General features: G+C 47.3%; 1 long non-coding RNA gene across 2 annotated transcripts in view; it reads right to left on the minus strand.

The window, feature by feature from the left end:
- Nucleotides 1-1,680: 1,680 nt before the first annotated feature.
- Nucleotides 1,681-26,802, minus strand: part of LOC134943327 (uncharacterized) — a 39,923-nt gene continuing 14,801 nt past the window's right edge. The window contains exons 2-5 of one of the 2 annotated variants that reach the window (XR_010181470.1): nucleotides 20,683-20,865; nucleotides 19,699-19,856; nucleotides 2,899-2,983; nucleotides 1,681-2,120 (exon numbers count right to left, since the gene is read on the minus strand). This is a non-coding gene — a long non-coding RNA (uncharacterized LOC134943327). The remainder of the gene's footprint in view (nucleotides 2,121-2,898; nucleotides 2,984-19,698; nucleotides 19,857-20,682; nucleotides 20,866-26,802) is intronic. The other variant, XR_010181471.1, reaches the window with a different exon arrangement.

Genomic DNA, 26,802 nt, shown 5'->3' on the forward strand with positions numbered 1-26,802 from the left:
GACCAAGCCCGGACCATTTTTTCATTCCCAGGAATCGGGATTTAAAATTGATCAATCCCGGGATTGGTTCCCATGCAATGTCCGCCGATGTCCCTGACTCCCCTGCCCAAGAGCACACCATACCCATCTGATCGGGTAGGTCTACCTTCTGCTGAGGTCCGAGCGGTGTTCGGCTGTCTGCGCAGTATGATGTGAAGTCAGAGGTCACACTGCGCAGACAGCCGCACGCAGGGGGAGCTGGGGAGCGTCTGAGCCTGCTGAGGATGGTCAGCGCTGCCCGGCATTGAAAAATAAAAGGGTTTCCTAATCACAAAATCTTCAGGATTGGAAGCCTGAATCCCAGGATCCTGCCGTTCCCGGAATTGGCCGCCATAGCGCTAAATGAAAGGAGCTTCAGCTAACAAAGGTAGGAGAGAATAATTAACAGTGTAAAGAAACCTGCAACAAAATGTCAGCTGGAGAACGCATTCCATATGAAGATCCATTTGTGGAATTTTATGCTGCCAGACACAGAAATAATGCACAATTTCCACTGATACACCTGGGTGGCTAAAGACGACTACACACTGAGCGAAAAGCCACTTCCAACACACACAGCCTTATTGCCAATAGACAGAACCTACCAGTAACATTACCGATCAGTTACCCAAATGTATCGCCGATAGACTGGGCCAACTATGCCACAGGCGGAGCTTTTCCCTTCATACACTGTGTGCCTGGGGTGTGGTATGGAAGGTAGATAGTAACTAGGTCAACAGTGTCTAAGTCGACCACTATTGGTCGACAGGGTCTAGGTTGACAGGTCAAAAGGTTGACATGAGTTTAATGGCTTTTTTGTGTTTTCTTCGTAGAGTGACCGGGAACCTCAATTAGTGCACCGTGTCCCCTTGCATGGCTCGCCAAGGTGCCTCTCTCCGATACCACTGCGCTCGGCACAGGTTACCGTTCCCAATTGTAGCCCACGTGGATCGTTAAGTATGAAAAAGTAAAAAAAAAAAGGAAAAAACATTGTGAAAAACTCATGTCGACCTTTTGACCTGTCGACCTAGAGACCCTGTCGACCAATAGTGCTCGACCTAGATAGTGTCGACCTAGTTACTGTCAACCTAGAGACCAGATCCTGTGTGCCTGGCATCAGCGCCTACACAGCCTTCCTCTATTCTATTGAGATATTACACTGTTTTCATATGGTAACCACTCGACATGAACGTGCTGGAACGGATACAGGGCCTAATTCAGACCTGATGGCATCAGTAAAAAATTGTCCTCTAATGGGCAAAACCATGTGCACTGCAGGTGGGGCAGATATAACATGTGCAGAGAGAGTTAGATTTGGGTGGGTTATTTTGTTTCGGTGCATGGTAAATACTGGCTGCTTTATATTTACACTGCAATTTAGATTTCAGTTTGAACACACCCCACCCAAATCTAACTCTCTGCACGTTTCATCTGCCCCACCTGCAGTGCACATGGTTTTGGCCATTAGAGAACAATTTTGCTGCTGCGATCAGGTCTGAATTAAGCCCACAGTCCAGGAGGTCACACAACACAAATAAGTCACCTGTATACAAACACCCCACGCCCACCGGCAAAGAAAAAAAAGTCAGAGCTTTGTCGTCGAATATGGCGTTTAATTTGCAAATATTTTCCATAACAAATATACCAAATATACCAAATCAGTGATTTTAAACTTCATTTTTAATAGAAAACCAGGGGATAAAACGAATTGTTACAATTTGAAAGGCCTTGAATTACATTATAACAGTAGAAAATACAAGAGGTAGTGGGGAAACAAAAATTGAAGACATGAACCTAGGCTGAGCGTGGCTGCTTAAATCATGGTTGCTTGGTTTTGTTACACTAAAAAAAAACATGGCGACCGTAAGAGGGAGAGAAAAAAAAAAATTAGAATGAAAAAATGACAAAAATATAAAATAAAAAAAAAGATAAAATATAGTGTAAGTGATGACAGCCCTTATATCATGCTTGATACAGGAGGTAGGATGTAATAACCGGAAACACACATAATTGATAATGACATTTTATCTACAGCTCCTGTGTTTGCTTACTGACAACACCATCAGCAATTCAATCGCCCTCTTCAGTATCCGACTCCGATTCTGCAGAAACAAAAATGAAGAGTTCTATTAATAGGAGAGCGGTTCCTAGTTACAGCCTCACGCTGACCTTTTACACAGGTCCAAACTAACCTATAAACCATCAACAAGGAGAGCATTTATATCAGTATAAGGGGGAATTCAATTAGCCACAGTACAGGGGGATAATTGAGCTCCCAGGGCGATTCAATTAGCCTGCAATTAACTGGGATATCTTTTACATCTGAATAGATGGAAAGAAAAGAAAAAAACAACTGGTAATTAGCCTGTTTTCAGGCACTACATAGTGTTACCATATACTGTAGGTCCAGGAACTTATCCCAGATTCAATTGCAGTCAAAAGCTGCCGTCTGTCGGAAAGACGGCAGTTTGACTTTAGGTCTGAATGGGTTCCGACCTATTCAATAAACCCCAAAATTATCTGACTTGTTGGATAATTTTGGGGTATATTGAATAGGTCGGAACCCCTTCCAACCTAAAAAAGGAATAGCTGCTGATCAGCGTGCATCTGTCGGAAACCTGGACAAATCAGACAGGTTTTGGCCCCCTTGCCGACCATCTCAATCCGACTTTAAAAAAAAGTTTGATTGAGATGAGGGAGCTGAGGAGGATCCACGTCTGAAAGAATCCAGATCTGGCTGAAAAGTCGAAGGCGTGCCCCCACTGGTGCGGACTCCCTTAGGGGAGCCCCAGCGTCATGCAGTGGATTTTGTAGAAGCCGGGGAGGACTTCTGCTCCTGGGAACTAGCCGAAGCAGGTGTTCTCTTTCCTCTACCCTTACCTCTGGCAAGGAAGGAGGAGCCCCGACCTCTTCTGGACTTATGCGACCGAAAGGACTGCATCTGATACTGTGGAGTTTTCTTTTGCTGTTGGGGAACAAAAGGTAAAAAGGTAGATTTACCCGCGGTAGCTGTGGCAACCAGGTCCGCAAGCCCCTCCCCAAACAACACTTCACCCTTGTAGGGTAAAACCTCCATATGCTTCTTTGAGTCTGCGTCACCCGTCCATTGGCAGGTCCATAGAGCTCGTCTCGCAGAAATAGCCATGGCATTGGCTCTGGAACCCAGCAGCCCAACGTCTCTTTGAGCGTCCCTCATATATAAGACTGCGTCTTTAATGTGGGCTAAGGTTAATAAAATGGTATCCCTGTCTAGGGTATCAAGCCCAGCTGACAAGGTATCTGTCCATGCTGCAACCGCGCTACATACCCATGCCGATGAAATTGCCGGTCTGAGTAAAGCACCTGTATGCGCATAAATAGACTTTAAAGTAGTCTCCTGTCTGCGATCAGCAGGATCCTTGAGGGCTGCCGTGTCCGGAGACGGTAGCGCCACCTTCTTAGACAGGAGTGTTAAAGCCTTGTCCACCCTGGGAGAGGATTCCCAACGTACCCTGTCCTGTGCAGGGAAAGGATACGCCATAAGAACCCTTTTGGGAATCTGCAGTTTTTTATCTGGAGTTTCCCAAGCTTTTTCAAATAACTCGTTAAGCTCATGAGATCGGGGAAAGGTTACCTCAGGTTTCTTTTCCTAATACATGCGCACCCTCATGTCAGGGACAGAGGGGTCATCTGTGATATGCCAAACATCTTTTATTGCAATAATCATACACTGAATACTTTTTGCCACCCTTGGGTGCAATTTAGCATCATCGTAGTCTACACTGAAATTAGAATCTGTGTCGGTATCAGTGTCTACTATTGGGGATAGGGGACTTTTTGAGACCCAGAAGGGCCCTGTAACCCAGTCCAATCCGTGGATTGACTCCCTGATTTCTCCCTGGACTCTGCTTTGTCCAGTCTCTTATGTAATGAGGCCACAATTGCATTTAACATATGCCACAGGTCCATCCAATCATAAGTCGGCGTTGCCGAAGGAGACACACCACTCATCTGCTCCACCTCCTCCTTGGACGAGCCTTCCGCTTCAGACATGCCGACACACACGTACCGACACCCCCACACTCACAGGGATATATCTATAAGGGGACAATTCCCCAACAAGGCCCTTTGGAGAGACAGAGAGAGAGTATGCCAGCACACACCCAGCGCTAACTGACACTGGAATAAAACCCAGATAGCGCTTTTGATATATATAACCAATGTGTATACACTCACTGCGCCTTAAAATTACCCCCCCCCCTCTTTTTTGCCCTCTGTCACCGAGTTCAGCAGGGGAGAGTCCGGGGAGCCAGCTTCTCTGCAGCTTCTGTGGAGAAAATGGCGCTGTTAGTGCTGAGGGATCAAGCTCCGCCCCCACCAGTGGCGGGCTTCGGTCCCGCTTCAATTTTCAAAAAATGGCGGGGGATCTCTGCATTTACTGCCCAGCAGCCTAATGTGTCCTTATATGCCAGTCCCAGGGGCGGATCCAGAAAAAAATTACAGGGGGGGCACCATAAGGGGCGTGGCTTTGTTGGAATGGGCGTGGCTTCGTCGTTTGAATGGGCGTGGTATTGCAGGAAAAGACTACCTTATACCCCAGTTTTGCAACCTGCACGCCCAGACGTTGGCCACCACAGGAAAGAAAAATAATCCTGATTCATGCCTCTTACATTATTTGTCATTTTTCCTCCTTATAGTAATGCCCAGTATACATTATTCCACATACTGCAATGGCCCTTAGACATTATTCCACACACAATAATGCACATGACACAATATGCACACACTGCAATGCCCCAGACACATTATGCCACACACCGTAATGCCTGTGACACATTATGACAGGAATCGCAATGCCCGTTATACATTATGCTACACACTGCACTGCCCCTGATACATTATAGCACATACAATGTCTGTGACACATTATGCCACACACTGCAATGACCTTGAGACATTATACCACAATGCCCGTGATATAGTATACCATACACCGTAATGCCTGTGACACATACCGCAATGCCCGTTATACCCTATGCCACACACCGCAATGCCCGTTATATATTATGCCACACTGCAATGACCCTGAGACATTATACCACATACCACAATGCCCGTGATATAGTATACCACACACCGTAATGCCTGACACATTATGACACACACCACAATGTCCGTGATACATTATGCCACACACTGCAATGACCCTGAGACATTATACCACATATCACAATGCCAGCGATATAGTATACCATACACCGTAATGCCTGTGACACATTATGACACACACCGCAATGTCCGTGATACATTATGCCACACACCGTAATGCCCATTACACATTAAGTCCTACAGTAAGGCTTCTAATTACTTTTCAAATACCTGCTCGTTGTCAGGGGTTTCATGCACTGGGTGTCATGCTCGTTGCCAGGGGTTTCATGCTCTTGGTTCCATGCACGGTGCCAGGGGTTTTCATGCTCAGGGTGTCATGCTCGTTGCCAGGGGTTTCATGCACTGGGTGTCATGCTCGTTGCCAGGGGTTTCATGCACTGGGTGTCATGCTCGTTGCCAGGGGTTTCATGCACTGGGTGTCATGCTCGTTGCTAGGAGGTAGTCCTTGTTGCTAGGGCTGTGCTCCCAGTGCCACATATGTCCCCAGTGCCAGATATTCCCCCACGGTGCCAGGTACTCACATGCCCCCAGTGCCAAATATAGCCCCCCCCATGTGTGCCAGGTACACATATACCCCCAGTGCCAGATATTCCCCGACAGTGCCACATATGCCCCCAGTGCCAGATATCGCCCCCCCCCCCAGTGCTATATATGCCCCCAGTGCCACATATGCCCCAGTGCCAGATATTCCCCCCCAGTGCCACATATGCCCCCAGTGCCAGATATCCCCCCCCCAGTGCCACATATGCCCCCAGTGCCAGATATTCCCCCCCAGTGCCATATATGCCCCCAGGGCCAGATATTCCCCCCAGTGCCATATATGTCCCCAGTGCCAGATATTCTCCCCCCCCCTCCCTGCCAAATATGCCCCCAGTGCCAGATATTCCCTCCCCAGTGCCATATATGCCCCCAGTGCCAGATATTCCCCCCAGTGCCATATATGTCCCCAGTGCCAGATATTCTCCCCCCCCCCTCCCTGCCAAATATGCCCCCAGTGCCAGATATTCCCCCCCAGTGCGTCCTCCCCCCCTTCCTCCGCCGCCGCTGCTCCCCCCGCTCCCCTGCTGTTAGGAGGGACACGGAGGGCACAGTGCACGCCTCTCCTGTGTCCCTCCTGTGTCTCCGGCGGCCGCGGGTCACTGTAATAAAGGAAGTGCTCACGAACGGCACTTCCTTCATGAGACCAGCGGCCGCCGGAGACCCAGGAGGGACACAGGAGAGGCGCGCACTGTGCCCTCCGTGTCCCTCCTAACAGCAGGGGAGGAAACGAGACCACAGACTGACATGCGGACGCTCGTCCGCATGTCAGTCTGCACTAAAAATGACAGGGGGGGGCACGTGCCTTGGTGCCCCCCCCCTAAATCCGCCACTGGCCAGTCCGGAGGTTTATTGCTGCCCAGGGCGCACCCATCAGTGCCTGTTCTGTGTGTGTAGCGTGTGGGAGCAATGGCGCGCAGCGTTACCGCTGCGCGCTTACCTCAGTGAAGATCTGAAGTCTTCTGCTGCCTTGGAGTCTTCTTTTCTTCTTATACTCACTCGGCTTCTATCTTCCGGCTCTGCGAGGAGGACGGCGGCGCGGCTCTGGGACGAACGGCGGGATGAGACCTGCGTTCCAACTCCCTCTGGAGCTAATGGTGTCCAGTAGCCTAAGAAGCAGAGCCTATCATTTAAATAGGTCTGCTTCTCTCTCCTCAGTCCCACAATGCAGGGAGCCTGTTGCCAGCAGTGCTCCCTGAAAATAAAAAACCTAACAAAATTATTTTTCAGAGAAACTCTGGAGAGTTCCTCTGTAATGCACCCTATCTCCTCTGGGCACAAAATCTAATTGAGGTCTGGAGGAGGGGCATAGAGGGAGGAGCCAGTGCACACCCATACTAAAAGTTCTTTATAGTGCCCATGTCTCCTGCGGCGCCCGTCTATACCCCATGGTCCTTACGGAGTCCCCAGCATCCTCTAGGACGTAAGAGAAAATGGGCCTCTAACTGAATAGCCTGAGGCATTACAGCTCGAGGATACCTCCATATTTCACCCCCACTAAAATAATGGGGCCAATTCAATTCATCTCTAAGAGCTCAATGTTAGTCAATATTTGCAAAGCGGTCCCGTAAGAGAAAATGCTACTAAATGCCATCAGAAAACCACATACAATACTATAGAACCGCATATATAACGCAACCGCTACCCACACCCCAAAAAAAATAAAAAATTGCTTCATCAAGGATTTTTTTAATGAATTTAGGTATTTTGGGGTTGCCCAGTTAAAGAAAGGAAAGTATTTTTTTTTAGAGCTGGCTCCAGTTCTTAAGATAATTGATACCTTCAATTAATTGGGCATTTCGCCATATCGCGTGCATATGGGAACCTACCTTGACATTCTAGGTGAGCCACGCGAATATGCTAGGTGTTCACTTTGCTATCATTCTAAAATACAACCCCACCTCCCAATATACAAGTGATCCTCCACTGTCGGTTGAGCGGTTCGCAGTGTCTTGTCCATGCAGCCTAAAAATTAGACCCAATCTAGCAAAACTGATGTTATATTCAGAATCTGCACCACAAAGTTACCCCAATATACGTGGGACATGTATAAACTCCAGATGGTACCTCATCCTGTAGGTACCTACTGCAACTAGAAAAAGCTACCAGTCAGAACTCATGTAAGAGACAGGTTCAGACTTTCCTATGACCCAACATAAGATATTATTAAAGCATTTTTTTTCCATTAAGCTCTAAAAGAAAAGTCCTGAAAATACAGGACTAGACTGTCCTGACATGCTATAGCAACTGGAAACTGCCATGAAACTTGCAGGATTTACTATGTCTTCTATATAATAAAATCAACTGCTGATAGCCAAGTGCCAAGTAGCTGGTCGGCAAAGTTGCAATGCCCTCACCGATTTTGGTAACGGCAATCCAGCCGTGGAATGAGCATGCTGAATCGTACCACAGATCCAGCGTGCAATAGTCTGCTTGGAAGCAGGGCACCCCATCTTGTTGGGAGCAAACCGGACAAACAGCCTCTGTTTTCCTAATCTGAGCCGGTCTGGCGACATAAATCTTCAAAGCTCTGACCATCTCGAAACTTTGACTCAATGAAGGCGTCAGTGGCCACAGGCACCACAATAGGTTGGTTCATGTGGAAAGATGAAACCACCTTTGGCAGAAATTGCTGACGTGTCCTAAATTCTGCTCTATCTTCATGGAAGATCAAATAAGGGCTCTTGTGAGACAAGGCCGCTAACTCAGACACTCGCCTTGCAGAAGCCAAGGCCAACAGGATGACCACTTTTCAAGTGGGAAACTTCAACTCCACCTTCTGTAAAGGTGAAAACCAATGTGATGGAAGGCACTGCAATACCACAGTAAGATCCCACGGTGCCACAGGAGGCACAAATGGAGGTTGGATGTGCAACATGCCTTTCCCAAAAGTCTGAACTTCTGGAAGGGAGGCCAATTGTTTCTGAAAGAAACTGATAAGGCTGAAATCTGTACCTTAATTGAGCCCAATTTTAGGCCCGCATCCACACCTGCTTGTAGAAAATGGAGAAAACATCCTAGCTGAAACTCTTCCGTAGGAGTCTTCTTGGATTCACACCAAGAACATATTTTCTCAAACTACGGTGGTAATGTTTAGACGTTACCCTTTTTCTGACTTGAATAAGTGTGGGAATGACTACCCTCACGGCTAGGATTTTGTGCTCAACAGCCAAGCTGTCAAACGTAGTCACGGTAAGCCTTGATACACGCACGGCCCCTGCCGTAGTAGGTCCTCGCAGAGAGGAAGAGGGCAGGGATCTCCTATGAGTAATTCCAGAAGATCTGGATATCTAGCCCTCCTTGGCCATTCTGGGACCATGAGGATTGCTCGAATCTTTGTTCTTCTTATGATTTTTAGAACTTTTGGAATGAGAGGAAATAAAGAGAATCCATACACCGACTGAAACACCCACGGTGTCACCAGTGCATCCACTGCTATTGCTTGAGGGTCTCTCGACCTGGAACAATATCTCTGAAGCTTCTTGTTGAGACGAGATGCCATCATGTCTGCTTGAGAAAACTCCCCAACGACTTGTCACCTCAGCGAAGACCTCTTGGTGGAGGCCCCACTCTCCTGGATGGAGATCGTGGCTGCTGAAGAAGTCCCTGGAAAGAAGATTGCTGACACAGCGTTTGTATGTCTTTCCGCCCCGCGGAGGACCTTTGTGGCTTCTGCCATCGCCGCTCTTCTTTTTGTTCCACCTTGGCGGTTTATGTACGCTACTACTGTTACATCGTCCAACTGGATCAATACGGGCAGTTTGCGAAGAAGATGTTCTGCTCGCAGAAGGCCAGTGTAAATGGCCCTTAACTCCAGAACGTTTATGTGGAGACAAGTTTCTTGACTTGACCATCTTCCTTGGAAGATTTTCCTCCGTGTGACTGCACCACAGCCTTGGAGGCTTGCATCTGTGGCTACCAAGATCCAGTCCTGGATCCCGAATCTGCGTCCCTTTAGGAGGTGAGAGCTGTGTAGCCACCACAAGAGTGAGATTCTGGTCTCAGAAGACAGGATAATCCTTCGGTGCATGTGTAGGTGGGATCCGGACCACTTGTCCAACAGGTCCCACTGGAACACTCTAGCATTTAATCTGCCAACTGAATGGCCTCGTAGGCCGCAACCATCTTTCCCAGCAGCCGAATGCATTGATAGATTGACACTTTTGCTGGTTTCAGAACATGTTTGACCAGGCTCTGAAGTTCCAGAGCCTTTTTCCCTGGAAGAAAAACTCTGTAGTTCTGTGTACAGTATCCTTCCCAAAAAACGACAACCGCGTTGTTGGAATTAACTCTGCTTTTGGCAAGTTTAGGAGCCAACCATGTTGTTGAAGAACTGTCAGGAATAGTGCAATGTTTTGTACCAACTGGTCCCTGGATCTCGCCTTTATCAGGAAATCGTCCAAGTACTGGATAATCGTGACTCCATGCTTTTGAAGGAGAACCATCATTTCCACCATTATGTTGGTGAAAATCCTTGGAGCCGTGGATAGACCAAACGGCAACGTCTGAAACTGGAAATGACAATTCTGAATTGCAAAAATCAGTGACGCTGAGGAAAATGGAAATCTGTAAGTAGGCATCCTTTATGTCTACCGAAACAATGAAACCTCTTTCCACCAGACTGGAAATCACTGTCCTTAGAGATTCCATCTTGAATTCGAGTTTCTTTTGGTAGAAATCGAGGGATTTCCGTTTAGGATTGGCCTCTGTCCGGTCTCAGGACCACGAAAAAGGCTTGATTAAACGGCTTCACCCTGTTGTGACGGGGAAACCAGTAAAATTACATGATTCAGACACAATTTTTGTATTGCGTAGCATACTACCTCCCTGTTCATCGGAGAACTGGTAAGGCCGATTTGAAAAATCGTTGAGGGGAAACGTCTATAAAATTGCCAGTTTTCCGAATTAATCCAGAACTGACTGAAGAGTTTTTTTTCTTTTTTAAGACGCGCCCCCACCGGTGCGGCCTCCCGCAAGAGAGCCCCAGCGGCATGCGGTGGATTCGGCGGATGCAGAGGATGATTTCTGCACCTGTGTTCTGGAAGAGACTGCGGACCTCTTCCCTCTTCCCTTTCCTAAATCTGTAAAGAAAAGGGAATCTAACTTCTTGTGCATCTATTGGGTCGAGTTGACGGCATCCAATAATGATGCGTCTTCATTCGTTGTGATTGACCATAGGGCCAGAAGGTTGACTTACCTGCGGCCGTTGCTGAGATCAAATCAACTAGGCCAACACCAAACAAGGCTTCTCCTTCATAGGGAAGAGGCTCCATTTCTTCTTGGAGTCGGTATCAGCATTCCATTGGTGAATGCACAACGACCGCCTAGCCGAGACCGCTATAGAAATGGCCTGTGAATCCAAGAGTCCAATTTCCCCTGCAGTCTCACTTAAGCATGCTGCAGCGTCCTTGATATGACCCAACGTAAGGAGTATCTCATCTCCCTCCAGGGCATCTATATCGGACGACAAGGTATCCTATCATTTTAAATACTACTACTCACCCATGCACCTGCCATGGCAGGTCTAAGTAAGGTACCCGTGGTTACATAGCTAGGATATAGCTTAGCTTCCTGTATACGATCCACTGGATTTGTGACATGGTCCCATGCAGAGCAGGCCGTGACTCACACTTTATTCTGTCCGCGGCGGGACGAATAACCATCGGAAGCCACCAGGAATCATTTCTCAAACAGAGCGCTCAGTACATGAGATTGGCTATCCGTATATATCTATACATACATATACATATAAACATATATTAATCCACATACATATATAGACCCTCCGTCAGGAACAGCAGGGTTCTCCGTGACGTTAATACGTCCTTAATTGTACTGCACAATATTGGATCTAATCAGGAAACAATCTGGTCGACACAGGAATCAGTATCCGTGTCGGGATCAGGGAGTAGCAACTAAGCAAAATAACATTTTATGTTATTCATGTACTGAATATGTTAATCATGTACTGAATGCTCTTTTCCAATTTTGGATCTAAACTGGAATCACTATAGTCGACACTGGAATCCGTGTCCGTGTCGGAATCAGTATGTAACATTTCTAATCTCTTACTGATATGCTCCATATTTGCATTCAAGACATTCACCCAGTCAGGAGTCGGCGGTGCCGACACGGTCACCCCCTCATACGTCTGTGTCCCTAATATAGCTTCCTCCTGGGAAGAGCACTCAGCCTCAGACAAGTCGACACACGTGTATCAAACACCAACAGACACACCGGCTTATATGAGACAGACCCACAGTAAAGTATGTCAGAGAGACACAGAGGAAGTTTGCCAGCCCACAACCCAGCGCCTAATCACCGGTTCTGAAACACTAAAGAATGCCCCAGACCTGCAGCACTTTTGTACGGACTAGGAGAAAAGGATTTACCGGTAGGTATTAAAATCCTATTTTCTCTTACGTCCTAGAGGATGCTGGGGATTCCAAAAGGACCATGGGGTCTATACCAAAGCTCCAGACCGGGCGGGAGAGTGCGGACGACTCTGCAGCACCATTGAGCAAACATGAGGTCCTCATCAGCCAGGGTATCAAACTTGTAGAACTTAGCAAAAGTGTTTGAACCCGACCAAGTAGCTGCTCGGCAAAGTTGAAGCGCCGAGACTCCTCGGGCAGAAGCCCAAGATGAGCCCACCTTCCTGGTAGAATGGGCTTTCACTGACTTCGGCAACGGCAATCCAGCCGTAGAATGAGCATGCCGAATCGTATTACAGAGCCAGCGGGCAATAGTCTACTTGGAGGCAGGAGCCTTAGTTTTGTTGGGAGCATATAGGACCATCAGAGCCTCTGATTTTCTAATTTGAGCCGTTCTGGCGACATAAATTTTCAAAGCTCTGACTACATCAAGAGATTTTGAAACAGCCAAGGCATCCGTAGCCACAGGTACCACAATAGGTTGGTTTATGTGAAACGAAGAAACCACTTTCGGCAGAAACTATTGACGAGTTCTCAATTTCGCTCTATCCACATGGAAAATCAAATAGGGGCTCGTGAGACAAAGCCGCCAATTCCAACACCCGTCTTGCGGACGCCAAGGCCAAAAGCATGACCACCTTCCAAGTGAGAAATTTCAACTCAACCTTTCGCAAAGGTTCAAACCAGTGAGACATAAGAAATTGCAACACTACGTCAAGATCCCACGGTGCCACGGGTGGCACAAATGGAGGATGTATGTGCAGTACTCCCTTCACGAAAGTCTGAACCTCTGGAAGGGTGGCCAATTCTTTTTGAAAGAAAATAGATAAAGCCGAAATCTGCACTTTAATGGAACCTAATTTTAGGCCCGCATCCACACCTGCCTGCAAAAAATGGAGGAAACGACCCAGCTGAAACTCTTCCTTAGGAGCCTTCTTGGCTTCACACCAAGACACATACTTTCTCCAAATACGGTGATAATGCTTCGCAGTGACCTCCTTTCTAGCCTTAAGGAGAGTGGGGATGACTTCCCTGGGAATATCCTTTCGAGCTAGGATTTGGCGTTCAACCTCCACACCGTCAAACGCAACCGCGGTAAGTCCTGGAAGACACACGGTCCCTGCAGTGACAGATCCTCTCTGAGAGGAAGAGGCCAGGGATCTTCTTTGAGCAATTCCTGAAGATCCGGATACCAGGCCCTCCGTGGCCAATCTGGAACAATGAGTACCGCCTGAACCCTTGTTCTTCTTATGATCCTTATCACTTTTGGAATGAGTGGAAGTGGAGGGAACACATATACAGACTGAAACACCCACGGAGTCACCAGGGCATCCACTGCACTGGCTTGAGGGTCCCTCGACCTGGAACAATATATCTGAAGCTTCTTGTTGAGGCGAGACGCCATCATGTCTATTTGAGGAATTCCCCAACGACTTGTCACTTCTGCAAAAACCTCTTGATGAAGACCCCACTCTCCTGGATGGAGATCGTATCTGCTGAGGAAATCTGCTTCCCAGTTGTCCACGCCCGGACGGAAGACAGCTAACAGAGCGCTTACATGTTTTTCCGCCCAGCGGTGAACTTTTGTGGCCTCCGCCATCGCCGCTTTGCTCTTTGTTCCGCCCTGGCGGTTTATGTACGCCACCGCTGTTACGTTGTCCGACTGAATCAGGACAGGTAGACCTCAAAGAAAGTGTTCCGCTTGCAGAAGGCCGTTGTAGACGGCTCTTAATTCCAGAACGTTTATGTGCAGATAAACTTCCTGGAATTTTTTTCTCTGTGTGACTGCTCCCCAGCCTCGGAGACTTGCATCCGTGGTCACCAGGACCCAATCCTGGATCCCGAACCTGCGTTCCTCTAGGAGGTGAAAACTTTGAAGCCACCACAGGAGAGATATTCTGGTCCTGGAAGATAGACTTATTTTCCGGTGCAGATATACGGAAATGGGTTCTCTGCGCACTGAGGTGTTAGTCTGAGGCGGGGTGTGCTGCTGGTAATGAGGGGTGTCCCGCCCCCCCTTAAATGGTAAGTATACAGATGTGGATAAATCCACAGGGAACCAGCGCTCAAACCCTATTTGTAGTGGTGAATGATACGGTTATAAAGTGAAACTAAAATCAATAATGAAAAAGCAGGTAATATACTTAGGGTTGTTTATTCTAAGATGCTGAGATACTTTCTTTCCCAACAGGTATAAATTCGGTTTAAAAGTCAATCAGTGATTGGGGCACGCTCCTGGTTTGAGCTTAAATTCTGAAGTGCAAGGTTCAATTGAAAGAACAAATGCTGTAATCTTTGTAAAGTTGAAAAAAAGAAAAAGAAAAAAAGAAAAAGAAAAATGCCACAAAAAAATAATAATGATAATATGTACTAAAGTCCAAACGTTTTACAAGTCTATACAGACTGCGGCATCCCGCTAATCTGTGCTCTGAAGTGAAGGATTCTCTTGTGAAGTGATGAACAGTTGACAGCGGTAGTGTATGCTTTGGTTAGAGTGGAGAATAAGGACCCTGGACTGGCGCTATTCCTCCTGCAGCACGTCCCACAGTAGAGTGCCCGAATCAGGCCCGCTCTGTGGGGCCGCTGACCTGGGGTGTGCGCCTGTCACAGAGGCGAAGTGGACACGGCCGGAGCTCTCCGAGCGGCTGGCCGCGCCTCTCCTCCTCCTACAGGGACTTACCTTCTCCCTTCCCCTCCGCCTTCCACTCTCCGCTGTCTCGGGCTTCTTCCGTCGCCTGGCAACCGGTTGCTTCCGGAACTCCGGATCACGTGACCGGATGGTTTTGCGGAAAGGATTAGCAGTACTGTCTTTCTTTGTAGTGAATATTCGTCCTCAGTCCAATGTAGTATAGGTGGGTAGCTCCAACGCGTTTTGACCTGTTAGGGTCTTCCTCTGGGAGCTTCCTCCCAGAGGAAGACCCTAACAGGTCGAAACGCGTTGGAGCTACCCACCTATACTACATTGGACTGAGGACGAATATTCACTACAAAGAAAGACAGTACTGCTAATCCTTTCCGCAAAACCATCCGGTCACGTGATCCGGAGTTCCGGAAGCAACCGGTTGCCAGGCGACGGAAGAAGCCCGAGACAGCGGAGAGTGGAAGGCGGAGGGGAAGGGAGAAGGTAAGTCCCTGTAGGAGGAGGAGAGGCGCGGCCAGCCGCTCGGAGAGCTCCAGCCGTGTCCACTTCGCCTCTGTGACAGGCGCACACCCCAGGTCAGCGGCCCCACAGAGCGGGCCTGATTCGGGCACTCTACTGTGGGACGTGCTGCAGGAGGAATAGCGCCAGTCCAGGGTCCTTATTCTCCACTCTAACCAAAGCATACACTACCGCTGTCAACTGTTCATCACTTCACAAGAGAATCCTTCACTTCAGAGCACAGATTAGCGGGACGCCGCAGTCTGTATAGACTTGTAAAACGTTTGGACTTTAGTACATATTATCATTATTATTTTTTTGTGGCATTTTTCTTTTTCTTTTTTTCGACTTTACAAAGATTACAGCATTTGTTCTTTCAATTGAACCTTGCACTTCAGAATTTAAGCTCAAACCAGGAGCGTGCCCCAATCACTGATTGACTTTTAAACCGAATTTATACCTGTTGGGAAAGAAAGTATCTCAGCATCTTAGAATAAACAACCCTAAGTATATTACCTGCTTTTTCATTATTGATTTTAGTTTCACTTTATAACCGTATCATTCACCACTACAAATAGAGTTTGAGCGCTGGTTCCCTGTGGATTTATCCACATCTGTATACTTATTTTCCGGTGCATGTGAAGGTGAGACCCGGACCACTTGTGCAACAGGTCCCACTGAAATACCCGGGCATGAAACCTGCCAAACGGAATGGCTTTGTAAGCTGCAACCATCTTCCCCAGGACCCGAGTGCATTGATGGATCGACACTCTTGCCGGTTTCAGAATCTCCTTGACCATGGTCTGGATTTCCAGAGCTTTTTCCGCTGGGAGAAACACTCTCTGCAGTTCCGTGTCCAGGATCATGCCCAAGAAAGACAGCCGAGTTGTCGGAATCAATTGTGACTTTGGCAAATTTAGAATCCAACCATGTTGTTGCAGAACTGTCAGGGAGAGTGCTACATTTCTTAGCAACTGCTCCTCTGATCTCGCCTTTATCAGGAGATCGTCCAAGTACGGGATAATTGTGACACCCTGCTTGCGTAGGAGTACTATCATTTCCGCCATTACTTTGGTGAAGACCCTCGGGGCTGTGGAAAGACCAAACGGCAACGTCTGAAATTGGTAATGACAATCCTGAACCGCAAACCTCAGGAAAGCTTGATGTGGAGGATATATTGGGACATGTAAGTAGGCATCTTTTATGTCGACTGACGCCATAAAATCCCCCCCTTCCAGACTGGAGATGACTGCTCGAAGAGATTCCATCTTGAACTTGAAAGTTTTCACATACAGACTGAGGGATTTTAGGTTCAGGATCGGTCTGACCGAGCCATACGGCTTTGGTACGACAAATAAGCTCGAATAAAACCCTTCTCCCCGTTGAGACGGGGGTACCGTGACAATGACACGCTGTTGACACAGCTTTTATATCGCAGCACGCACTACTTCCCTTTCTGGGATAGAAACTGGCAAAGCTGACTTGAAAAATTGGTGGGGGGGCACTTCTTGAAACTCCAGCTTGTACCCCTGGGACACTATGTCTAACACCCAAGGATACAGGCCCGAGTGAAACCAGACCTGACTGAAGAGAAGGAGATGCGTCCCCACCGGTACGGACTCCCGTTTTTCCCTTATACAAACAAACCCTTGTATCAGGGACAGTAGGTACTTCTGAAATATGTAAAACATCTTTAATTGCCACAATCATGTACTGAATACTCTTAGCCAGTTTCGGATTTAAACTGGCCTCACTATAGTCGACACTGGAATCAGAGTCTGTGTCGGTATTTAGTTAATAACGCCACATTTGCATTCAATGTACTCAACATATCCACCCAATTAGCAGTCGGCGGTGCCGCCAGAGTCACTCCCAGCGCCTTATCTGCCCCCACTGCAACTTCCTCCGGGGAGGAGCACTCAGCCTCAGACATGTCGACACACACGTACTGACACGCACAAACACACTGGCTATAGGGGACAGACCCACAGGAAAGCCTGTTAGAGAAACTCAGAGGGAGTTTAGCAGCTCACACCCCAGCTCCTATCCCGGTACTGAGAGCAAATCCACACTGCCTCAGACCTGTTTGCGCTGTTATTATTAATGGGTTAATCGCACTAAATTACTGTGCCCCACCCCCACCCCCCCTCCCCGTTTTGCTCCCTGTTACTTGTGCAGGAGAGTGGAAGTCCGGGCCAGCGTCTCTGCCATCCTGTGAAGAGAAAATGGCGCTGGTAAGCTGTGAGGGCTAAGCCACGCCCCCTCACCGGCGCGCTGTAGTCCCGCTCAAATTTAAAATATTTATACTGGCGGGGGCTATATCTAGTGCCTAGGCACTTCAGACATATATACTTTGGCCAGATTTATTGTTAAACTCCAGTAATCATGCTGCCCAGGGCACCCCCCCCCCCCCCCCTGCGCCCTGCACCGTGCAAGTGCCGCCAGAATTGTGTGTGTGGGAGCATGGTGCGCAGCGCGACCGCTGCGCAGTACCTCATTACTGAAGTCTACTGCCGTCACTGAAGTCTTCTGATCTTCTTTATACTCACCCGGCTTCTTTCTTCTGGCTCTGTGAGGGGGGTGACGGCGCTGCTCCGTGAACAAGCAGCTAGGCGTACCAAGTGATCGAACCCTCTGGAGCTAATGGTGTCCAGTAGCCTAAGAAGCAGAGCCTTTGAACTCAGAAGAAGTAGGTCCTGCTTCTCTCCCCTCAGTCCCACGATGCAGGGAGCCTGTAGCCAGCAGGTCTCCCTGAAAATAAAAAACCTAACAAAGTCTTTTCAGAGAAACTCAGGAGAGTTCCCCTGTGTGTGACCAGTCTCCCTGAGCACATAATCTAACTGAGGTCTGGTGGAGGGGCATAGAGGGAGGAACCAGTTCACACCCATTCAAAGTCTTATAGTGTGCCCATGTCTCCTGCGGATCCCGTCTATACCCCATGGTCCTTTTGGAGTCCCCAGCATCCTCTAGGGCGTAAGAGAAATATAAGATCTGCAGTCCATACGCCCTATCTGTGACCAGTCACCTGTGCAACACACAATGCTCCGGACATATAGCAGCAGTCTGTGCAGGAACTGTATGGATGACAATGATGCAGTACAGGAGGTCTGTCAGCACCTGGATGAGGTACAGAACACAGGACCAATAATAATGAGAAGCAGGATGAGGTCCACGGTGCTGATCAGAGACCTACAGCGTGTAATGGGCTAGTGCTCAGAGAAAGCCATTCATTTGCATTAGTGCTAAGTTTATTTATCTGGTGGAAACTGCAGAGACGTCTGTGTGTAACGCAGGGATTACAGTAACACAAGGAGCCATTACATCTAACCTCCTCTATGAAATACCCATTGTGCTTATATGACATGGGACAACATCATGGGCGTTCTGCAGTAGCCTGTGAGATGCAGGAAGAGCCGCGACGCCCATATTTTTAAAGTGGCAATAATTTAAAGGGCACAACTAACCTGGTCTTCCCTTTAAAATTATTTCTGCTTTAAAAAATACAGGCTAACTTGCCAGAATTGCGCCCTTGCCTGGCTATTACATAAGGCCTGATATCCTCATTAGGAATGAATGTAGATTCAGGGGTATATTCAATTGATGTCGAAACTGCCGTCTTGTCGGAAAGACGGCAGTTTTCGACTTTTTCAGGTCGGAAGGGGTTCTGCCCTATTCAATCCCTCTCTTTTTTATCCGACAAGTCAGGGAATTCGACTTGTTGGAAAGCATGTGGATCGGCGGAACAGCTGTCGATCTGCGTGCTTCTGTCAGAAACGGGGCCAAATCCGACAGGTTTTGGCCCTGTTTCCGGCCATCTCAATCCGACTTTAGAAAAAGTCGGAGGGAGATGAGAGGAGGAGAGGGGGGAGAGCAGCGGCTACAGCACAGTATATGCAGGACGATTGTGGCACAGCCGACGCTCATGTCAGCGTCCACCGAGCTCCAGCAAGCGAGGTCACACTTGTTGGAGCCGGATGGACGCTGACGTGAGGTCTGGCGGCGGTGCCACATCCTCCTACAATACTGCTGTAGCGCTGCTCTACTGTCCTCTCGGGTCCCTCAGCTCAATTCAACTTTTTTTTAATGTCGAATTGAGATGGCCATTGAATAGCCCTTGTCGGATCCATTCTGACAAATGCATGTTGGAATGGATCAGACTGCAATTGAATATACCCCTCAATCTATTAGATGGGAGAAATTATTCACTGCGAGAGAGATTAGGGGTGAGCATGATTATAGAGATAAGCCAATGACAGGCCAGGTACTGTAGAGTAGGGGCTGCGTCCTGCCAGGCTACAGCGCACACCCCTCCCAGGGAATGTACACAATACAGAACAGATTTATAGGTGTGACTCTGGGTGATAGAGGGTAGGTTGTCACTGCGGGAAGGTAACGAGGATAGGTCAGGGCATGATTACTCACTGCTAGGCCTCCTGATGCTCTGGGCCATCTCCTGGATTTATTCTTCATTCTGTAGTATGTTCCCTGTGACTGTACGGCTCTTATCCTGATGCTATTTGATCAATTGCTCAGGCTCGGCAAGTTCTGCCTTGTGAGGTTGCACAGCTGTGTCGGTGACGCTGATGGAAGAATGATACGGTCACATACAATGTATATAGCTGTATAGGCGGCCTACTTACAGAACAGTGTTTCTGGTTTGCCAAACCACCTCACTATATGGACCTTAATGTAACTTCATGTTCCGCTGACCACAATCTGCTCATTAACATCCCGCTGACTCTTATTGCAGACTAGCAATGAGGAAATGACAGAACAGCCTGATGTATATACAGCTCTGACAGCAGAGAATGCAGCCGTCCAGATGACGCCAGCGGTGTGGGGCTGCCATAGGCAGCAGCGCAGCATGTGGAAGCGACCACGTATTATAGTATGTTATATAGACTCTGGGAATGAGCCAGGAATCCATTAGGTTCTAGTCATGTCAAACATTATAAGTCCACAAAAGGTTTCCTTACCCGTTACATAAATGAAGCATTAATCCTTCTACAGTTACTATACCGGTGGACTATTTCTGTAGGCATAAGATTCCATTTCACTCCCTATAATATATATCTGAAATGGTCATCACGTAAGATAATGCAAATACGTAATATCCCATCTCCAAGACAGGACACTCATTTCACAGAAATATATAGAAGAAGCAAAGAAAATGTGGGGTATTCAAGAAAATGTAGGCGGGGCAGCGAGAGAGAAGGGGGGTGAAGAATAGCCGTGGCCCGGGCCTCTGTAGGGACCAGACAGTGTAGGGGTAGAGTACCCAGGCCCCCGGTGCATATACCACCACAAAGCGGCAACAGCCACCATGCGAATGTGCCTCACAATGTGGTATAGATGTGCCGCACACAATGCCTCAGCGCCCCTGGCTATAGACAGGCCTATACTTACACCCTAGCACTTGGGCATCAGAGATGATGGATATGAGGACCTTATACATGTAGATGTGCTTACACTGCCTAACACTGATTATAATGGTAGAAGTAACACTGCGGTGACTTGGCTTCACATTATCCGATTTCAGTTCGGATTCTCTGTGTACAAACTCTTCAAAAACCCAGTAGTTCTGATCACCTGCAACACAAATGGGAAATGCCATATAATGCGCTGTATTACACACTTTCATATCTGCCACAACAGTTATAGCTAAAACTAAATAACCACAATTTGCATGTGTCCATCTGTGGGGAACGTGGCCGTCACTTTACACTGCAATAATCTGCTCTAGGGCAGAGACTGAAGTGATTGTAACTTGCTGCGTAATGTGTTGTTGCTGCAGAAAGAGTGACAGTAACGCACAAATGACTTCTATAGAAGACGACAAGCCGATATGTAACTTTACATGCATCTTACAGACACAATGACAGCAAATTAATGACTGTAAGAAGTGTGTACTATATAACAGCCGAACAAACCCACACAGCTTTAGTGTAGACTAGATGTCCTATTGTATAGCACATAACATTACCAGTGCCAGCTCAGGAGGGGTAATAAGCAGCGCCCTTGTACATGTCAGCTTTAGTGTAGACTAGATGTCCTATTGTACAGCACATAACATTACCAGTGCCAGCTCAGGAGGGGTAATAAGCAGTGCCCTTGTACATGTCAGCTTTAGTGTAGACTAGATGTCCTATTGTATAGCACATAACATTACCAGTGCCAGCTCAGGAGGGGTAATAAGCAGTGCCCTTATACCTGTCAGCTTTAGTGTAGACTAGATGTACTATTGTATAGCACATAACATTACCAGTGCCAGCTCAGGAGGGGTAATAAGCAGTGCCCTTGTACCTGTCAGCTTTAGTGTAGACTAGATGTACTATTGTATAGCACATAACATTACCAGTGCCAGCTCAGGAGGGGTAATAAGCAGCGCCCTTGTACATGTCAGCTTTAGTGTAGACTAGATGTCCTATTGTATAGCACATAACATTACCAGTGCCAGCTCAGGAGGGGTAATAAGCAGTGCCCTTGTACCTGTCAGCTTTAGTGAAGACTAGATGTCTTATTGTATAGCACATAACATTACCAGTGCCAGCTCAGGAGGGGCAATAAGCAGTGCCCTTGTACATGTCAGCTTTAGTGTAGACTAGATGTACTATTGTACAGCACATAACATTACCAGTGCCAGCTCAGGAGGGGCAATAAGCAGGGCCCCTGTACATGTCAGCTTTAGTGTAGACTAGATGTCCTATTGTATAGCACATATCATAACCAGTGCCAGCTCAGGAGGGGTAATAAGCAGTGCCCTTGTACATGTCAGCTTTAGTGTAGACTAGATGCCCTATTGTACAGCACATAACATTACCAGTGCCAGCTCAGGAGGGGTAATAAGCAGTGCCCTTGTACATGTCAGCTTTAGTGTAGACTAGATGTCCTATTGTATAGCACATAACATTACCAGTGCCAGCTCAGGAGGGGTAATAAGCAGTGCCCTTGTACCTGTCAGCTTTAGTGTAGACTAGATGTCCTATTGTATAGCACATAACATTATCAGTGCCAGCTCAGGAGGGGTAATAAGCAGTGCCCTTGTACATGTCAGCTTTAGTGTAGACTAGATGTCCTATTGTATAGCACATAACATTACCAGTGCCAGCTCAGGAGGGGTAATAAGCAGTGCCCTTGTACATGTCAGCTTTAGTGAAGACTAGATGTCCTATTGTATAGCACATAACATTACCAGTGCCAGCTCAGGAGGGGTAATAAGCAGTGCCCTTGTACATGTCAGCTTTAGTGTAGACTAGATGTCCTATTGTATAGCACATAACATTACCAGTGCCAGCTCAGGAGGGGCAATAAGCAGTGCCCTTGTACCTGTCAGCTTTAGTGTAGACTAGATGTCCTATTGTATAGCACATAACATTACCAGTGTCAGCTCAGGAGGGGTAATAAGCAGGGCCCTTGTACATGTCAGCTTTAGTGTAGACTAGATGTCCTATTGTATAGCACATAACATTATTAGTACCAGCTCAGGAGGGGTAATAAGCAGTGCCCTTGTACCTGTCAGCTTTAGTGTGGACTAGATGTCCTATTGTATAGCACATAACATTACCAGTGTCAGCTCAGGAGGGGTAATAAGCAGGGCCCTTGTACATGTCAGCTTTAGTGTAGACTAGATGTCCTATTGTATAGCACATAACATTACCAGTGCCAGCTCAGGAGGGGCAATAAGCAGTGCCCTTGTACATGTCAGCTTTAGTGTAGACTAGATGTCCTATTGTATAGCACATAACATTACCAGTGCCAGCTCAGGAGGGGTAATAAGCAGTGCCCTTGTACATGTCAGCTTTAGTGTGGACTAGATGTCCTATTGTATAGCACATAACATTACCAGTGCCAGCTCAGGAGGGGTAATAAGCAGTGCCCTTGTACATGTCAGCTTTAGTGTGGACTAGATGTCCTATTGTATAGCACATAACATTACCAGTGCCAGCTCAGGAGGGGTAATAAGCAGGGCCCTTGTACCTGTCAGCTTTAGTGTAGACTATATGTCCTATTGTATAGCACATAACATTACCAGTGCCAGCTCAGGAGGGGTAATAAGCAGTGCCCCTGTACATGTCAGCTTTAGTGTAGACTAGATGTCCTATTGTATAGCACATAACATTACCAGTGCCAGCTCAGGAGGGGTAATAAGCAGTGCCACTGTACATGGCAGCTTTAGTGTAGACTAGATGTCCTATTGTGTAGTACATAACATTACCAGTGCCAGCTCAGGAGGGGTAATAAGCAGTGCCCTTGTACCTGTCAGCTTTAGTGTAGACTAGATGTCCTATTGTATAGCACATAACATTACCACTGCCAGCTCAGGAGGGGTAATAAGCAGTGCCCTTGTACCTGTCAGCTTTAGTATAGACTAGATGTCCTATTGTATAGCACATAACATTACCAGTGCCAGCTCAGGAGGGGTAATAAGCAGTGCCCTTGTACATGTCAGCTTTAGTGTAGACTAGATGTCCTATTGTATAGCACATAACATTACCAGTGCCAGCTCAGGAGGGGCAATAAGCAGTGCCCTTGTACCAGTCAGCTTTAGTGTAGACTAGATGTCCTATTGTATAGCACATAACATTACCAGTGCCAGCTCAGGAGGGGTAATAAGCAGGGCCCCTGTACATGTCAGCTTTAGTGTAGACTAGATGTCCTATTGTATAGCACATAACATTACCAGTGCCAGCTCAGGAGGGGTAATAAGCAGTGCCCTTGTACCTGTCAGCTTTAGTGTAGACTAGATGTCCTATTGTATAGCACATAACATTACCAGTGCCAGCTCAGGAGGGGCAATAAGCAGTGCCCTTGTACCTGTCAGCTTTAGTGTAGTAGACTAGATGTCCTATTGTACAGCACATAACATTACCAGTGCCAGCTCAGGAGGGGCAATAAGCAGGGCCCTTGTACCTGTCAGCTTTAGTGTAGACTAGATGTCCTATTGTATAGCACATAACATTACCAGTGCCAGCTCAGGAGGGGTAATAAGCAGTGCCCTTGTACATGTCAGCTTTAGTGTAGAGTAGATGTCCTATTGTACAGCACATAACATTACCAGTGCCAGCTCAGGAGGGGCAATAAGCAGTGCCCCTGTACATGTCAGCTTTAGTGTAGACTGTAAACTAGATGTCCTATTGTATAGCACATAACATTACCAGTGCCAGCTCAGGAGGGGCAATAAGCAGGGCCCCTGTACCTGTCAGCTTTAGTGTAGACTAGATGTCCTATTGTACAGCACATAACATTACCAGTGCCAGCTCAGGAGGGGCAATAAGCAGTGCCCCTGTACATGTCAGCTTTAGTGTAGACTAGATGTCCTATTGTATAGCACATAACATTACCAGTGCCAGCTCAGGAGGGGTAATAAGCAGGGCCCTTGTACCTGTCAGCTTTAGTGTAGACTAGATGTCCTATTGTATAGCACATAACATTACCAGTGCCAGCTCAGGAGGGGTAATAAGCAGGGCCCTTGTACCTGTCAGCTTTAGTGTAGACTAGATGTCCTATTGTATAGCACATAACATTACCAGTGCCAGCTCAGGAGGGGCAATAAGCAGCGCCCTTGTACATGTCAGCTTTAGTGTAGACTAGATGTCCTATTGTACAGCACATAACATTACCAGTGCCCGCTCAGGAGGGGCAATAAGCAGTGCCCTTGTACATGTCAGCTTTAGTGTAGACTAGATGTCCTATTGTATAGCACATAACATTACCAGTGCCAGCTCAGGAGGGGTAATAAGCAGTGCCCCTGTACCTGTCAGCTTTAGTGTAGACTAGATGTCCTATTGTACAGCACATAACATTACCAGTGCCAGCTCAGGAGGGGTATTAAGCAGCGCCCTTGTACATGTCAGCTTTAGTGTAGACTAGATGTCCTATTGTACAGCACATAACATTACCAGTGCCAGCTCAGGAGGGGTATTAAGCAGCGCCCTTGTACATGTCAGCTTTAGTGTAGACTAGATGTCCTATTGTATAGCACATAACATTACCAGTGCCAGCTCAGGAGGGGTAATAAGCAGTGCCCTTGTACATGTCAGCTTTAGTGTAGACTAGATGTCCTATTGTATAGCACATAACATTACCAGGGCCAGCTCAGGAGGGGTAATAAGCAGTGCCCTTGTACATGTCAGCTTTAGTGTAGACTAGATGTCCTATTGTATAGCACATAACATTACCAGTGCCAGCTCAGGAGGGGTAATAAGCAGTGCCCTTGTACCTGTCAGCTTTAGTGTAGACTAGATGTCCTATTGTATAGCACATAACATTACCAGTGCCAGCTCAGGAGGGGTAATAAGCAGTGCCCTTGTACCTGTCAGCTTTAGTGTAGACTAGATGTCCTATTGTATAGCACATAACATTACCAGTGCCAGCTCAGGAGGGGTAATAAGCAGGGCCCTTGTACATGTCAGCTTTAGTGTAGACTAGATGTACTATTGTATAGCACATAACATTACCAGTGCCAGTTCAGGAGGGGTAATAAGCAGTGCCCTTGTACATGTCAGCTTTAGTGTAGACTAGATGTCCTATTGTATATCACATAACATTACCAGTGCCAGCTCAGGAGGGGCAATAAGCAATGCCCCTGTACATGGCAGCTTTAGTGTAGACTAGATGTCCTATTGTATAGCACATAACATTACCAGTGCCAGCTCAGGAGGGGCAATAAGCAATGCCCCTGTACATGGCAGCTTTAGTGTAGACTAGATGTCCTATTGTATAGCACATAACATTACCAGTGCCAGCTCAGGAGGGGTAATAAGCAGGGCCCTTGTACCTGTCAGCTTTAGTGTAGACTAGATGTCCTATTGTATAGCACATAACATTACCAGTGCCAGCTCAGGAGGGGCAATAAGCAGTGCCCTTGTACATGTCAGCTTTAGTGTAGACTAGATGTCCTATTGTATAGCACATAACATTACCAGTGCCAGCTCAGGAGGGGTAATAAGCAGGGCCCTTGTACCTGTCAGCTTTAGTGTAGACTAGATGTCCTATTGTATAGCACATAACATTACCAGTGCCAGCTCAGGAGGGGTAATAAGCAGTGCCCCTGTACCTGTCAGCTTTAGTGTAGACTAGATGTCCTATTGTATAACACATAACATTACCAGTGCCAGCTCAGGAGGGGTAATAAGCAGAGCCCTTGTACCTGTCAGCTTTAGTGTAGACTAGATGTCCTATTGTATAGCACATAACATTACCAGTGCCAGCTCAGGAGGGGTAATAAGCAGTGCCCTTGTACCTGTCAGCTTTAGTGTAGACTAGATGTCCTATTGTATAGCACATAACATTACCAGTGCCAGCTCAGGAGGGGTAATAAGCAGTGCCCTTGTACCTGTCAGCTTTAGTGTAGACTAGATGTCCTATTGTATAGCACATAACATTACCAGTGCCAGCTCAGGAGGGGTAATAAGCAGGGCCCTTGTACATGTCAGCTTTAGTGTAGACTAGATGTCCTATTGTATAGCACATAACATTACCAGTGCCAGCTCAGGAGGGGTAATAAGCAGGGCCCTTGTACATGTC

This window comes from Pseudophryne corroboree, chromosome 7 (assembly GCF_028390025.1).
Source record: "Pseudophryne corroboree isolate aPseCor3 chromosome 7, aPseCor3.hap2, whole genome shotgun sequence".
In the NCBI taxonomy this organism is placed as follows: Eukaryota; Metazoa; Chordata; class Amphibia; order Anura; family Myobatrachidae; genus Pseudophryne; species Pseudophryne corroboree.